Genomic DNA, 15,074 nt, shown 5'->3' with positions numbered 1-15,074 from the left:
AATCCACTCCCCTAGAGGCACCCCAACCGGCTTTGCGCCGATCACTGAGAACTGCAAAACCTCCTGACAGACTCACTTATACCAACTTTTAAGAAACATCACCCCGATGGACTAAATCTATAGAAGGAGTGAATGTAATGAAATCTGTTTGTCTTGATCCTGTATTCGTTTTGCACTCATGTATATTACCCTCCCCCACTGTGTATAGTTTCACTTCCTCTTTCCCGACTAACCTGGGAGGTTCCAGGTCTTGGCTCTTGGCTCCGCCCCTGACTTCTCTTACATAAAGATCCCTGGATCTGTATGACTCATTCCTGTGAACCAGTCGGCGTGTTGAGATGTTAGCTCTGATCTTAGTGATTAAAAGCCAACTTGTTTAAGTCTATAACTTTTAGTTTTGTGGTTATTGAAGGCCCATCAGACAGTTTCCTAGAAGTAAAGGGAATTAAGGGTTACGGGGAGCGGGCAGGAATTTGGACATGAGTCTAGGTTCGGATCGGTCATGGCCCTGTGATCCTGCTCCTATTTCGTGTGTCTAATTCTGTTAGATTCAGGAGATGGTTCTGTGATAGTGGATTGGCGGTTAGGATCAGATCAGCCATGATCTTATTGAATGGCGGAGCAGGCTCGAGGGGCCGATTGGCCTACTCCTGCTCCTATTTCTTATGTTCTTATGTTCTTATGACATCAATGGGTGTGGGCGTGAGATGCAGCCTTTCCTGCAGAGCTGAGAGTGGGGCAGAGAATTCCAAAGGGCACAGAATTCCAAAGGGCATAGAATTCCAAGGATTCACAACCCTCTGAGTGAAGAAATTCCTCCTTATCTCAGTCTTAAAAGGCCGACCCCTTATCCTGAGGCTATGCCCCCTAGTTCTAGACTCTCCAGCCAGGGGAAACAACCACTCAGCATCTACCTGGTCAATCCCCCTCAGAATCTATATGTTTCAATGAGATTACCTCTAATTCTTCTAAATTCCAGAGAGTATAGAAACATAGAAACATGGAAGATAGGAGCAGGAGTAGGCCATTTGGCCCTTCGAGCCTGCTCCGCCATTCAATGAGATCATGGCTGATCATCCAAATTCAGTACCCTGTCCCTGCCTTCTCTCCATATCCCTTGATCCCTTTAGCCTTAAGAAATATATCCAACTCTTTCTTGAATATATTTAATGAACTGGCCTCCACCGCCCTCTGTGGCAGAGAATTCCACAGGTTCTCCACTCTCTGGGTGAAGAAATTCCTCCTCATTTCAGTCCTAAATGGCTTACCCCTTATCCTTAGACTATGACCCCTGGTTCTGGACTCCCCGGCCATCAGAAACATCCTTCCTGCATCTAGTCTGTCCAGGCCTGACAGAATTTTATAGGTTTCGATGAGATCCCCTCTCAATCTTCTAAAATCCAGTGAGTATAAGTCCAATCGACCCAATCTCTCCTCATACGTCATTCCTGCCATCCCAGGTATCAGCCTGGTGAATCTTCGCTGCACTCCTTCCATGGCAAGAACGTCCTTCCTCAGGTAAGGTGACCAAAACTGCCCTATCTACTCAATCTCTCCTCATAGGACAACCCTCTCATCCCCGGGATCAATCAGTGAACCTTAGGTGCGCCGCCTCGAAGGCAAGTATATTCTTCCTTAGATAAGGAGACCAAAACTAGGAGTGGGAGTGCCACTGAGAGAGGAGCAGCCAGTAAAGGGGTGAGTAAAAGCTGAGGACTTTATTCTGGGTGAATAGTGAAAGGTTGTTTCCACTGGTGGGTGAATGGGGAACAAGGGGACAGAGAACAAAGATTCTCACTGGAAGAACCAAGGGGGAAAAGGAGAAGGAAGGTTTCCACACTGAGGGCTATTATACCATGGGGTGCTTCATTGCAAGTAGCTATTGAAGCAGAGACTAGAACATCAATTGAAAAGGAATGGAATAAGTATTTGAAAAGGATCCGTGGGAATGGGATTAGAGGAGAGCTCCAGTCGAAACTACAGCCTCTTCCTGTGCTGTAATTTCTATCATTTTACATAAACTCTCCTTTATCAGCATCTTCGACCCCCACCACTTCCTGTAATGACAACACAGAAGCAGTGAATGGGTCGAGGAAGGTGGTGGAGAGATAGTGGTGAGTGTCATCACCATACATACAGCATACCCAATGATGAGTTTCATGTCATCTGCAAACTTTGAAATTATGCCCTGTATACCCAAGCCCAAGTCATTAATATATATCACAAAGAGCAGTGGTCTCAATACCAACCCCTGAGGAACACTACTGTATACTTCCCTTCAGTCTGAAAAACAACCAGTTACCACTACTCTCTGCTTCTGTCCCTTAGCTAATTTTGTATCCATGCTGCCATTACCTCTTAAATCCCAGGGGCTTCATGACATGGGAATCTGACTGTTACCACATTATTGTTAGATACCAATGTAATTTCAGTGAGTTACTGGTGTAATCAAAGTTCCTCCCACCTCTGGTTTCTCCCCTGCAAATCTCTCTCCCACCTTTGGTTTCCTCTACTCCCTTCATCTCTCTCAGATTCTGGTCCCTTACTCTCCCCCATTTGTGTCTCCTCTTCCCCTTGTATCTTCCCCTTTCTCAGTTTCTCCTTCCTCATCCACTGCCCAAAACATTTTCTCCTCTATCCCCTTCCCACCTGGCTCTTTGCCTCCCCCTCACTTTTGTATCTTACCCAGGTGCTCATTATCCATGTGTGAGGTTTAGCAGGCTATTCACCTTGCAAGATGTAACAGCTGACCCTGATTCTGTCCTCACCTAACATCTACTGACGGTTTCCATGAGGAGTCATTGGATAGTGATCAGGAGCAGGAACCCTGGCTGATGTTCCCATTCTCTATCCCTGGATCACTGATTATTATCAGAAGCCGGAAACCTGGCTGGTGTTTCCTCTCTCTATCCCAGATCTGTGGGTGAGATCAGGAGCAGGTTTCCTTGGCCGATGTTCCCTCTCTATCCCAGGTCTGTGGGTGAGATCAGGAGCAGGTTTCCTGACTGATGTTCCCGTTCTATTCCCATGTTCACCCATCCTCTTAGTGGATTTCTTTCCATAGTTACGATTGCAATAAAGGGTTGTTAGTCTTTCAACAATAACTTCTTTGTGATTCATGCCCAAGTGGTTATTCAACAACAAGCTTCAATATATATTGATTCACAACTCACGTTTCATTGCATGACCTCCTGCCTCCAACTGCCCTGCCCCACCATTGGTCTCCCAACACGTCCATCCTCGCAGTGCACTGGTTTCCCTTGCCAATTGGAAAGTGAACAGACTCTTGGTTACCTGATCGAAAAAGACTTGCATTTATATAGCACCTTTCACAACCACCAGATGTCTCAAAGCACTTTATAGCCAATGAAGTACTTTCGGAGTGTAGACATGGTGTGGAGATGCCGGTGTTGGACTGGGGTGGACAAATGTATGAAGTCACACAACACCAGGTTATAGTCCAACAATTTTATTTGAAATCACAAGCTTTCGGAGCGCTGCTCCTTCGTCAGGTGAAGTGGAGAGATGCATAAAGACACAGCTTATATAGTCAGAGAATAATGCCAGATGATTACAGGTAATCTTTCTAACTTCCATTTATCACACCTCGACAGAGAGATAATCACAGCAATCAAAGGTGTGAATGGTGTCCAAACAGGTCAGTCAGGAAAACATTACATCAAAGAACGATGAGGTGGGGTCACAAGGGGTCAAATGTTGGAGATGCTGGGGTCTGTATGAAAAACAAAAAACAGACAAAAAAACATTTTTTTTGCTGGAAATCACAGCAGGTCCAGCCGCATCTGTGTAGAGAGAACAAGCCAACGACGACTCGAGTCTGGATGGCCATACATCAGGTGGGGTTACATGTAGCGTGACATGAACCCAAGATCCCGGTTGTAATGTAGGAAACGTGGCAGCCAATTTGTGCACAGCAAGCTCCCACAAACAGCAATGTGATAATGACCAGATAATCTGTTTTTGTTATGTTGATTGAGGGATAAATATTGGCCAGGACACCAGGGATAACTCCCCTGCTCGTTTTCAAAATAGTGCCATGGGGTCTTTTAAGTCCACCTGAGAGAGCAGACGGTGCCTCAGTTTAACATCTCATCTGAAAGATGGCACCTCTGACAGTGCAGCACTCCCTCAAGCACTGCACTGGAGTGTCAGCCTAGATTTTTGTGCTCAAATCTCTGGGGTGGGACTTGAACCCACACCTTCTGGACTCAGAGACGAGGGCGCTACCCACTGAGACACAGCTGACACCTAACGGATGATTCTTGACTCTCAAACAGCCCTTTTTCTACCCACCATTGATATTTTTATTAACTAATAAACGAAAGTGTCCAAAGAAAACATTTTTTAAAAATGCCCCCTAGGCTTTTTTTCCCCTCCCTGGTTGCACTCAGCAGTGTCCTGGAGATGTATCTTCAACTGCTGGAGATTCCAGGTCAATCCTGGCAGGCAGGGGCAGGACTAGCCCCCGGGTGGCGGGTCACTGCATTCACACGGCACGTGCTGGCCCAGCCGAGTTGCGGCGAGCAGACAGTATCATCTGACAGCAAAATACTGCGGATGCTGGAAATCCGAAATAACAACAGAAAACGTTGGAAAAAAACTCAGCAGGCCAGGGCAGCATCCGTGGAGAGAGAAACAGAGTTAACGTTTCAGGTCGATGACCCTTGGTCAGAACTAGACAAAAAGCAGGAATCTATTCCCTTTCCTGCTTTTTTCCACTTCTGCCGAAGGGTCATGGACCTGAAACGTTGACTCTGTCTCTCTCTCCACGGATGCTGCCCTGGCCTGCCGAGTGTTTCCAGCATTTTCTGTTGTTAGAGACAGTATCATCGGTTGGCTGGATTGGATTGTTGCGTCACAATGGCTGGGCGTTCCTGACCTGCGCAAGCGCAATCCGAGGCCGGCCGGCCGGGCGGGTGCAGTGTTACTTTGTCTCCTCGCTGAGTTGCGGAGTTTCCAGCACGGTTATTTTTGCTGTCTGCCTGTGGGTTTGGTTTGTTTTTGCAGCGTTTTATTGTGAGTAGTTTTTTTTTTCAGCCTTCCAAATTCCTGGTTTCTTCTAACGAAAGAGAACCGCCAGAATTGAGGTAAACTTGCAGCTTCCTTGGCATTTTGTTTTAGAAGCCCCCATTCTAATCGCTCTTTTCGGTGAGATTTTTCAACAATTGTTTTAACACGTTGTGGTCGGGGGAAACGGAATTTGTTTTCAGTTTCCGTCCCCAGTCGGTGGTCTCGGCTTTTGCTTTCTTTAAATTCTGAGGCGTTTACAAAAAAAATAAATCTGATATGCACGGGGCAGATGTTATTTACCAAAGTGTTTTAAAAGGAGAGAATTCTAAATACAGTTGGGAGTGGAGTCGGTCAGTAAGATGGTGCATACTTTGTGCATTACAAGCGAGTTTGTGTGCATGACACTGAACTAGGAAAAATGTGAGTTTGTTGGTATGTGCATCTTATTTATCTGAAGTAATCGGCGGTGAGGGTTTATTGGTTTGGAATAAATAGATTTAAGAGAGAATTTTCCAGGTACTACACATTTTTACAATGGGAGTTGGGGTGGGGGGGACTGCAAATAATGAAAATCCAAAATCAAAACAGAAAATGCTGGAATTGCATAAGTCAGTAACTCCCTTGTATATGATTATTTAAAAACTGAAATTGGTACACTTGGATTTACAGTGTTATGCTATGTTGTGTTTCAATCATTTACACCTGTTGTTTATCAATCTCTCAGTTCTTCCAAAAAAAGCTAGTGGTGATAAGTTGGAAGATCAGTAGTTTTATCACGACTGAAAGACAGCACCATGCAATGCACAATGTATTTATTCCACTGCTAAGGTGGGACTGTGTTTAATGTAGTCTGTTTCTTTAAAGCCAGTAAGTGTCATTGCTGTGAAATAGGTACACAGTGAGATCTGGGCCAGTTGCTGTACTGCCCTGAGGTTAATTACTCTGACAATTAGTATTTAGCATAACAAATGAAGTGATTTTTGACTACTGTTGGTACTGTATTGAGAGAAAAAGAAACTAAGATTAAGGAAATGATCCAGTCTGTTTATACACAATAGAGCCAGAACAATCTATGTATACAAAAGGTAGGAATGAGGGGCCACACTGTTCATTTTAAATCATCTTCTCTCTTAGGCAGCCCCTCAGAACCGAGGATGACTTGCTTCCGCATTAAAAATGAGTTATCAGGTGACTGATGAGTCCAATGCGGGATCCACAGTCTCTGTCACAGGTGAGGCAGATGGTGGTTGAATGGGTGGGGTGCTTGGGTTGATGTGCGCTGCCTGCGCTTGGCTTCCGCTTGCTCCCGGCGAAGAGACTTCCTGGATGCTTCTCCTCCACTTTGTGTGGTCCTGGGCCAGGGATTCCCAGGTGTCGGTGGGGATGTTACACTTTTTCAAGGAGGCTTTGAGGGTGTCCTTGAAGCGTTTCCTCTGCCCACCTGGGGCTCTCTTGCCGTGCCGGAGCTCCGAGTAGAGTGCTTGTTTTGGGAGTCTCATGTCGGGCATGCGGACAATGTGACCCGTCCATCGGAGCTGACTGAGCGTGGTCAAAGCTTCGATGCTGGGGATGTTGGCCTGAGCAACATATCCCTTAATACCTTTGGTTAACAACGTGTTCTTGCTCAGGCCAACATCCCCAGCATTGAAGCTTTGACCACGCTCAAGCTCATTTTAAATACAAGCATCTTGTGGGTTTTGTTTGAACATATGTTTGATTGGCAGTTGTATTTGAGTTTGAGATGTGCATTCAAATTTCCTTTGTCCTGCTCAAATTGTCTAAAGCATATTTCAGCCTGTCTTATATTCTAATAGAGTTGTCCCTCCTGAAGATGAGAGAAACTTGTGGATAGTGACCAATCTGCCACATGAGCTGCACTCATCCAGGCAAGTGGATAGTATTCCCTCACACTCCTGACTTGTGCCTTGTAGATGGTAGAAAGGCTTTGGGGAGCCAGGAGGTGAGACACTCGCCACAGAATACCAAGCCTCTGACCTGCTCTTGTTGCCACAGTATTTCTGTGGCCGGTCCAGTTAAGTTTCTGGTCAATGGTGACCCCCAGGATGTTGATGGTGGGGGATTTGATGATGGTAATGCCGTTGAATGTCGAGGGGAGGTGGTTAGACTCTCGCTTGTTGGAAATAGTCATTGCCTGGCACTTCTGTGGCAAGAATGTTACCTGCCACTTATCAGCCCAAGGTCGTCCAGTTCTTGTTGCATGCGGACATGGACTGCTTCATTATCTGAGGAGTTGTGAATGGTGCTGAACACTGTGTAGTCATCAGTGAACATCCCTATTTCTGACCTTATGTTGGAGAGAAGGTCATTGATGAAGCAGCTGAAGATGGTTGGGCCGAGGACACTGCCCTGAGGAACTCCTGCAACGATGTCCTGGGGCTGTGATGATTGACCTTCAATCACCACAACCATCTTCCTTTGTGCTAGGTATGACTCCAGCATGTGGAGCATTTTCCCCCTGATTCCCATTGACTTCAGTTTTACTAAGACTCCTTGATGCCACACTCGGTCAAATGCTGCCTTGATGTCAAGGGCAGCCACTCTCGCCTCACCTCTGGAATTCAGCACCTTTGTCCATGTTTGGACCAAGGCTGTAATGAGGTCAGGAGTCAAGTGATCTTGGCGGAACCTAAACTGGGCATCAGTGAGCAGGTTATTGGTGAGTAAGTGCCGCTTGATAGCACTGTTGGTGACACCTTCCATCACTTTGCTGATGATTGAGAGTAGACTGATGGAGCGGTAATTGTCCGGGTTGGATTTGTCCTTTTTGTAGACTGGACATACCTGGGCAGTTTTCCACATTGTCAGATAGATGTGTTGCTCAGATTTCACTAGATGTTCGAAAGATCGAACAAATAGGTTCGCAATTTTCCTTTTAGGGTTCAAATGTAAGTTTTGGTCTGAACAAACACACAGGCAACAGATTTCGTGTACAAAGATTTATCTTTAATAAATGCTTAACAAACACCGTTCATTATTTAAAGTACAATTCCAAAATATAAGACTCACAACTTATATTGCTATTACCCGATTTGGTCCGAGGTGATCAATCTCTGTCCAAACCTCTGCGTAGGGTTTCTGTCGCCAGGTCCCTGCTGTCGAGTGTTGCTCCTAGGTCCTCGCTTCCTATCTGGGGTTTTTCCTCCTGGCTTATACTATCCTATAATCTGTCCCATCTCTTTGGTTACACATTTGTTACTGTCCCTGCATCCTGATGATTAGTTTACCCTATTCCACATCCTGCCTCATCTCCTTGATTAGTTTACGTCTTACTTCATTTAACTGGCGTCTGTAGTGACCTCGCTTGTGTCTGACGAGGTTACCTGTGAGTCCTCTGTTTAGAACATTCCTGAACCTCTGCATTATTTATCCATTATCCCTTACACATGGTGATTCCTTCACTTTATTTCAGTTTTCTTGCATAGCTTCCATTTCCACATTCCTGCCTTTGATCATTATCATTTGACCAAATGATTTGATCACCATAAGGCTGTTTACCATCATCGGGGTGTGTCCTTTGTCCTTTGTAAAGCCTGTTACGCTTCCATTGATTCCACTTGAAGCCTTTTTTCTAGTCTTTTCATGCTTACCCAGGTGAAGCATAGGCATATAAACGCCAGCATGATCACAATTACAGTCAGGTGGGACACGAGTCTCACCCAGGGGTGTATGTTCACATTTTCGCCCCAATTCCAAAGGTCGTCCCACCAAGTATTGATTTTGATTTGTTTAATTTTTTGGTCAATGCCCTGGGTATTCATTTCCACCCTTTCATAGATTTCGTGAACAAGATCAAGCTTATGTCTAATTTTGTGTTATGTTCTTCCTCTAGCTGGATGTTGATGTCGATTTTTGTGAAATATTTTGTCAAGCGATTCTTCAGGTCTATTGACACATTAAGATTAACAGTTGCATGCCTCTGGATGTTGATAATTTCCTCATTTCCTATTCTCATTGGTATCAGGGGGTGCATGCAGAAGGTTGGGTTTTGGATAGGGCAGTCCTTATTCCCATAATGGTAACTAGCTTCAGTGGTGGTAAAACAATATGTTCCGTCACCCATATAAGCGCTTCGAGTGATAGGTTTGTGAATCGTGTTCTCCAGGATCAAGGAGCAATTTATGGCCATATTTCCCTTAAATCGACATCGCGCGATGCGGGTCAGGTAAATTTTGTATGGGCATATTACTGTTCTTTCCGTAGTGGCACATTGCCCCAATGCAGTTCCCACTAGAGTGCCGTTCTGCTTCACAGCATATGGCCTCATTCCTGCCACGGCCACCCATACTCCCTTTTTGTATAGTGACGTAATAAAACTCACTACGCACTTGGTTTGAGCATAAAGCAAGGCTTTAATCAACTTGTTTCAGAACATGGACGTCTAGTTGTACTTCACTAGTTCCTGTCTTACAAAATGTCCCTGGTCAGCTGGGCTCACGTCTGAGTATTTATACTCCTTGGACGGCGCCACCAGCTGGCCGTCCAGCGTTATTTCATGAGTAGTTTCTTGATGATGATGAGATTTATAACATTCTTCCTGCCTAAAAGATTTGGAAGTCTGATGACTTCCTCTTAACGGATTAGGCGGACCACGAATAGCCGCAGTCATTTAGATTTTTGTTTATGGCTAGAAGGCATGTCTCCCCGGACCGTGTCTTGGTCCCTGGGCTGCTTGATCCATGCCGGTGGATCGACAGGGCCCGTGTTGCTCTGATTAACCCGAGGGAGGCTGGGGAGATCTTGACTCTGGGTGCGGGTCCCCACAGGCGCAGAACTGGCTTCATCCTGTGATGCGCTATCAATTACTCATAAAAGACTGAGAGTTAAGAGAGTAACTAAAGGCTTTTATTAGCAAAGAACAGACATGCCTCTCGTGGTTGACTGGGTTCCAAGAAGGCAGGGGGCTGCAGGTCAATCACCTTTATACCTGGGCCTGTGTGGGTGGAGCCAGCCGAGACATGTTGAGGCATGCATAGGTACACAGTGTGTAACAACAACAACAACAACGGTGGTTTACCACATCCTGTTTGATAGCTGGGGATTGACCGGCGTCCTGGCCTCGGGTAGCCATCCCATGGTTGCGCTCGGCTCCTCGAGTGGATCCGGTGCGGCAGCTGGCAGATCTCTCGATGCCCCAGGTAGGGCATCATCTTCGGGGGAGCGCAGAGTGTCGGCATCATCCCCGTGGGTCCCTCTATCAGTAGGGTCCGTGGAACTGGCTGGACAGGGAGCCAGGTCCCGGAGTGAAATGGTGGACTCCCGGCCATCAGGGTACCGCACGTGGGGTTGACGTCCGTGAGTTCTACCTCGTCGACGAGAGGATCGTTTTTAGACGGTCGGACGAATCTTCGGAGCAGCACGGGGCCGGGAGCTGCCAACCATGATTGTAGAGACCTTCCATGGGTGGAGCGACGCTGGAAACTGAAGAATCGCTCGTGAGGTGTGACATTGGTAGACGTAGAAAGGAGAAATCTGATGGAATGCAACACTTCAGGGAGCATAGTTTCCCACTGCTGGCCTGGTAGGTTGCGTGACCTCAGCGCTGGTAGGTTGCGTGACCTCTGCGCAAGACGAATAGCGTTGTATCTCTCAACCTGTCCGTCACCGATGGGATGGTACGGTGTCATTTTACTTGTGGCAATTCCCTGTTGGGAGAGAGAACTTTTGAGTTCGCTTGACATGAAGGAGGGACCCCGATCAGAGTGGATAAAATTGGCCGTACCGCAAAGGGAAAAGACTTGATCAAGGCATTTGATCACTGTGGAAGTAAGCATATTGGGACAGGGGAAAGCGTGAATATTTGTCCACCATAGTCAGTAAGTAGGTGTTTCGCGTTGAGGAAGGCAATGGCCCTTTAAAGTCAATGCTGAGTCGCTGCATAGCGTGTATGAGCGAGCCATCCAATGGACGGAAGAATTGCGGTTTTAATTCCGCACAAATTCTAAAGGAGGAGCACGTTCTTTACACATCATCCGTAGAAAATGGGAGATTTTTAGATCGCACAAAGTGCAACATACGGGTAACGCCAGGATGGCATAAGTCAGTATGAAGATCTGCAAGAGTCGAAGTTGTCATAGAAGAGCAGAATGCCCGCGTGAGCGTTTCCGGGGCCACATTCTCTTTGCCGGGTCGATAATGTATGGTGTATCCAAAGGCGGCCAATTCCATCCTCCAGAGTTGTATTTTGTTATTCTTGATCTTCGTGCTTTTCCGGTTATCCAGCATAAAGGCCACGCAGCACTGATAGGTTATAAGTGTGAAATGGCGACGAGCGAGAAAATGACTCCATTTACGTACAGCTTCGATGATGGCCGTAGCCTCCTTCTCGACAGGAGGATAATGGAGCTCGCTACTCTGCAAAGTTCTGGACAGAAATGCAACGGGTCGACCACCTTGATTCAAGGTAGCAGAGATCGCCACATCCGATGCATCGCACTCGACCACGAAACGAAGATTTTCATCAATGGAACGAAGCGTGGCTTTTTCCAGTTGTCGCTTGAGGAGGTTGAAAGCTGAAATAGCTGTTGCCTCCAACAGAAATGACTGCGTGAAGCAGGGGCTGGACCTTGTTGGAGATGTGGGGTAGCCACTTTGCATAATAGGCGAACATGCCGAGTGCCCGACGAAGAGAGCCAAGATTCGTAGGGGGAGGGAGCTCCTGAAGTGGACGAAGTCGCTCCGGATCTGGTTTGATGACACCGTTGCCCACCCAGTTGCCAAGAATGTTGACTGATGGTACTGATTTCACAGATTTGGACTCATTTAAGGTTAAGTTGTGACGTCGGAGAACATCAAAACATTTCTGGAGGTTGGCATCATGCTCCTTCTGGTCATGACCAGCAATGGTGATATTATCCAGATATGGAAAAGTGTCCGTTAAGTTCTCCTGTTCATTGCCCGTTGAAAGACAGCCACCCCATTGGTGACCCCAAATGGAAGGCGACAAAACTGGTAAAGCCGACCATTGGCCTCAAAGGCCGTATACTTTTTATCAGAGTCCTTTAACGGTATTTGATGATATGCACTCTTTAAATAAAAGGTTGAAAATACCTTGTAGTTAGCAAGGTTATTGACCATGTCATCGATGCGTGGTAGTGGGTAGGCATCCAGGTTGGTATACTGGTTAATAGTTTGGGAGTAATCGATGCAAAGACGTTTCTTGTGTTGCTTCAGAGGATTTTTGACGACGACGATTTGAGCCCGCCAGAAAGATGAACATGGTTCAATGACACCGTCAGCTAGAAGGCGAGAGATTTCTGCCTCGATAAAGGATCGATCATCTTGGCTGAAACGTCGTGATTTAGTGACTATGGGCTTACATCGGGGGGAAAGATTGGCAAACAAGGAGGGCTCGTTGAGCAAAGCCGCCAAACGCGCACGAAACGGTACTTTGGAAATAGTAAGCTCCGGCTTTGACCCTCCAAACTCGAAAGTGAGTCTTTTGTGTTGTTTCTGGAAATCCTGTCCCAGGCGCACATCACTGCATAGGTTCTTGAGCACTCCGAACCGGGTGGAGAAATTAGTGCGGCCATTGAGAATAAGGTCGACAAGACAAAAGCCGGAAGAATTGGTGGTCAGTGTCGTCGGAGCCATTGCAATTTCCCTGTCCGAGGGGTAAATACGCAGTTTTAACTTACTGACAGCCCGCTCACTAATGAAGCTGTCAGAGCTGCATGAGTCGATTAGTGCGCTCAAAATGTGTCCATTTACTGAAACCTTCGTGGCTGCATGGGACAGACTTTGGGGAAAAACAGCTGTGATGGGAGGAGGGGCAGTTTTACCCTTGACAGCTGTAACCTTAGTAGTGGTCCTTGGGGGAGGAGCAGTTTTATAGATAGTAGCTGCAAAACTAACAGGAGCTCTCGACTGGTATACCTTGGAAAAGTGGCCTTTCTTACTAACCAGCTCTTGACTGGCATACCTTAGAAAAGTGACCTTGCTGCAATGATTGCAGGTTGCGTTACGAACAGGACAAAATTTCCTATAATGGAACGCACCTCCACAGAAGAAACGCTTCCTTCCAGATTGCCAAGATGTCGCTAGGGCGGGGTCATCATCAGTGTAGGTTTCTAGGGTAGGATTGTCATCAGCCAGGTTGGAGGAGTCATCCGTGAGGGCTTCCGCCCGAGGCCTATCGAAGGAGTCACTAAAAGTGATAGCAGCAGCCCGTGCACGTGGTGAAAGATAGGTATCTGCATTCCTCTTCGCTAAGTCCAGAGAACATGCCTGGTCATAGGCAGCCTGTAACTTGAGGATTTTATTCTCCAACAGATGCTGACGTATGAAGGGAGACGCAATCCCATTAATAAAGGAATCACGAATTAACTCCTCCTGGTACTGCTCAGCGGTAACAGCTTTAAGATTACAATCCTTGCTGAGCCTGCGAAGTTTCTGAAGGAATTCGTCAAGTGATTCCCCGGGTGGTTGTCGAGTTGTGGCCAGTAGATGCCGAGCAAAAATTTCATTTGGACACTTGACGTATAGCTGCTGTAGTATTTGGATAGCGGCGTCATAGTCTACACAGTCTTCGATTATAATCAAACACATGAGGGGATACATAATTAGCAAGTATCTCTAATTTATCAGGAACATTCTCACCACGCCCTGAGGAAGTTGCTGAAAGTACGATACCAGTGTTTCCATACCTTAGCAGCTGTAAGTGAATTCAGGTCCAGGTCGAGATGGGCAGGTCTGAATAGTTTCTCCATGATGGATCGATTACTTGTCTGAGTTCCCTTCTACGGTTCGAGCCGTAGCTGGGTGTTCCCGAAATCACCCAAAGCGTGGAGTTGATATCAAGTTGATTAAATTGACGTAATAAAACTCGGTTTGAGCATAAAGCAAGGCTTTAATCGACTTGTTTCAGAACATGGAAGTCTAGTTGTACTTCACTAGTTCCTTGTCTTACAAAATGTCCCTGAAAAGCTGGGCCCACACCCGAGTATTTATACTCCTTGGACGGCGTCACCAGCTGGCCGTCCAGCGTTATTTCATGAGTAGTTTCTTGATGATGAGATTTTTTAGAACATATAGTGCCTATGGTTTGGACCTCAAATAATGGCATTCCTTCCTGGTGTCCTATCATGGGGACTCCTATCACCATCCCTACAGCGGTACTTCCACGGGGGCCCGTACATTCCTCGTTGAACCATACCTTGTTGAGTTTCCCTAGTTCACAGTCACTGATAGTAGCAGGAACATTCTGCTTTCAGACCCCGGATTTGAGTATCGTTGATCCAAGTGGGTACTACTTCACGTTTTGCCAGCATTAAGTTTTCTCTCAGCTGGTCCAGCATCCAATTGCCATATGTCATGCACAGTGTTTGTTGTTGGGTTCTGTTCGCCGCCCTTTTGGCTGTGTTAATAAGTTGATTAATAGTCTCTACATGTCCTTCTAAGACCTTCACCTGTTGTGTTTGGATCCCTATACTTTCCTGTCCTGCCTGTGACTCTTGTTATTGAAGGAACTGAATAATAATCAAAGACGTTTTGACTTACTGGGTTAAGGTCTTAACCTTGGAGTTCAAATTAGTTATATCTAGAGTATTTACAGTGGCCATTCCTGCTCCATAGACTGTCACTGCATCATTCAGTAACCCTCTCTTCCTCCTTTTCCTAGCTGTCTTTGTTTCATTTCCCTGCTTCCCTCCTATCTCTCCCTTGAGCAACATCGAAGTGAAGTCCTGCTACAATTTTTTGGTTCCCTCCGGGCACCAATCGGGCAATTGTACATCGATTATCTTCAGTACTATAGGTATTAATTCATATTGTATATTATCATAAACAATTTTGGTCATGTTTCTTAATATTACTCCTCCCTTGGGTCCCGGCTCGTGTTCGGGGCAGTCCCAAACTGGAACCGGGGTCGTAGGGATCGGGGTGGTGGTCGGAACAATGAGTGGGTAGTTGGCTCAGGGGTAGTAGGTGTCTGTAATACCTGAACTAGCTTTCCTTGGTGTTTACACGAGCACGTTTGTTTTAAGCTCTGTGGATTACTGATTTGCCCCCGATAGAACCCTATTGGG

The 15,074-nt window shown here is 46.3% G+C and overlaps 1 protein-coding gene across 3 annotated transcripts in view; it reads left to right on the top strand.

The window, feature by feature from the left end:
* Window positions 1–4,902: 4,902 nt before the first annotated feature.
* Window positions 4,903–15,074, top strand: part of LOC147106063 (uncharacterized) — a 136,422-nt gene continuing 126,250 nt past the window's right edge. For 2 of the 3 annotated variants that reach the window (XR_015081326.1, XR_015081325.1), the window contains exon 1: window positions 4,903–5,108. The gene's annotated coding sequence lies outside the window, so the exon portion shown is untranslated. The remainder of the gene's footprint in view (window positions 5,109–15,074) is intronic. The other variant, XM_086008799.1, reaches the window with a different exon arrangement.

Source organism: Somniosus microcephalus, chromosome 16 (assembly GCF_052327205.1).
Source record: "Somniosus microcephalus isolate GS21.2 chromosome 16, FLI_Smic_1.0, whole genome shotgun sequence".
Classification (NCBI taxonomy): Eukaryota; Metazoa; Chordata; class Chondrichthyes; order Squaliformes; family Somniosidae; genus Somniosus; species Somniosus microcephalus.
This window is presented reverse-complemented; position numbering and strand designations above follow the sequence as displayed.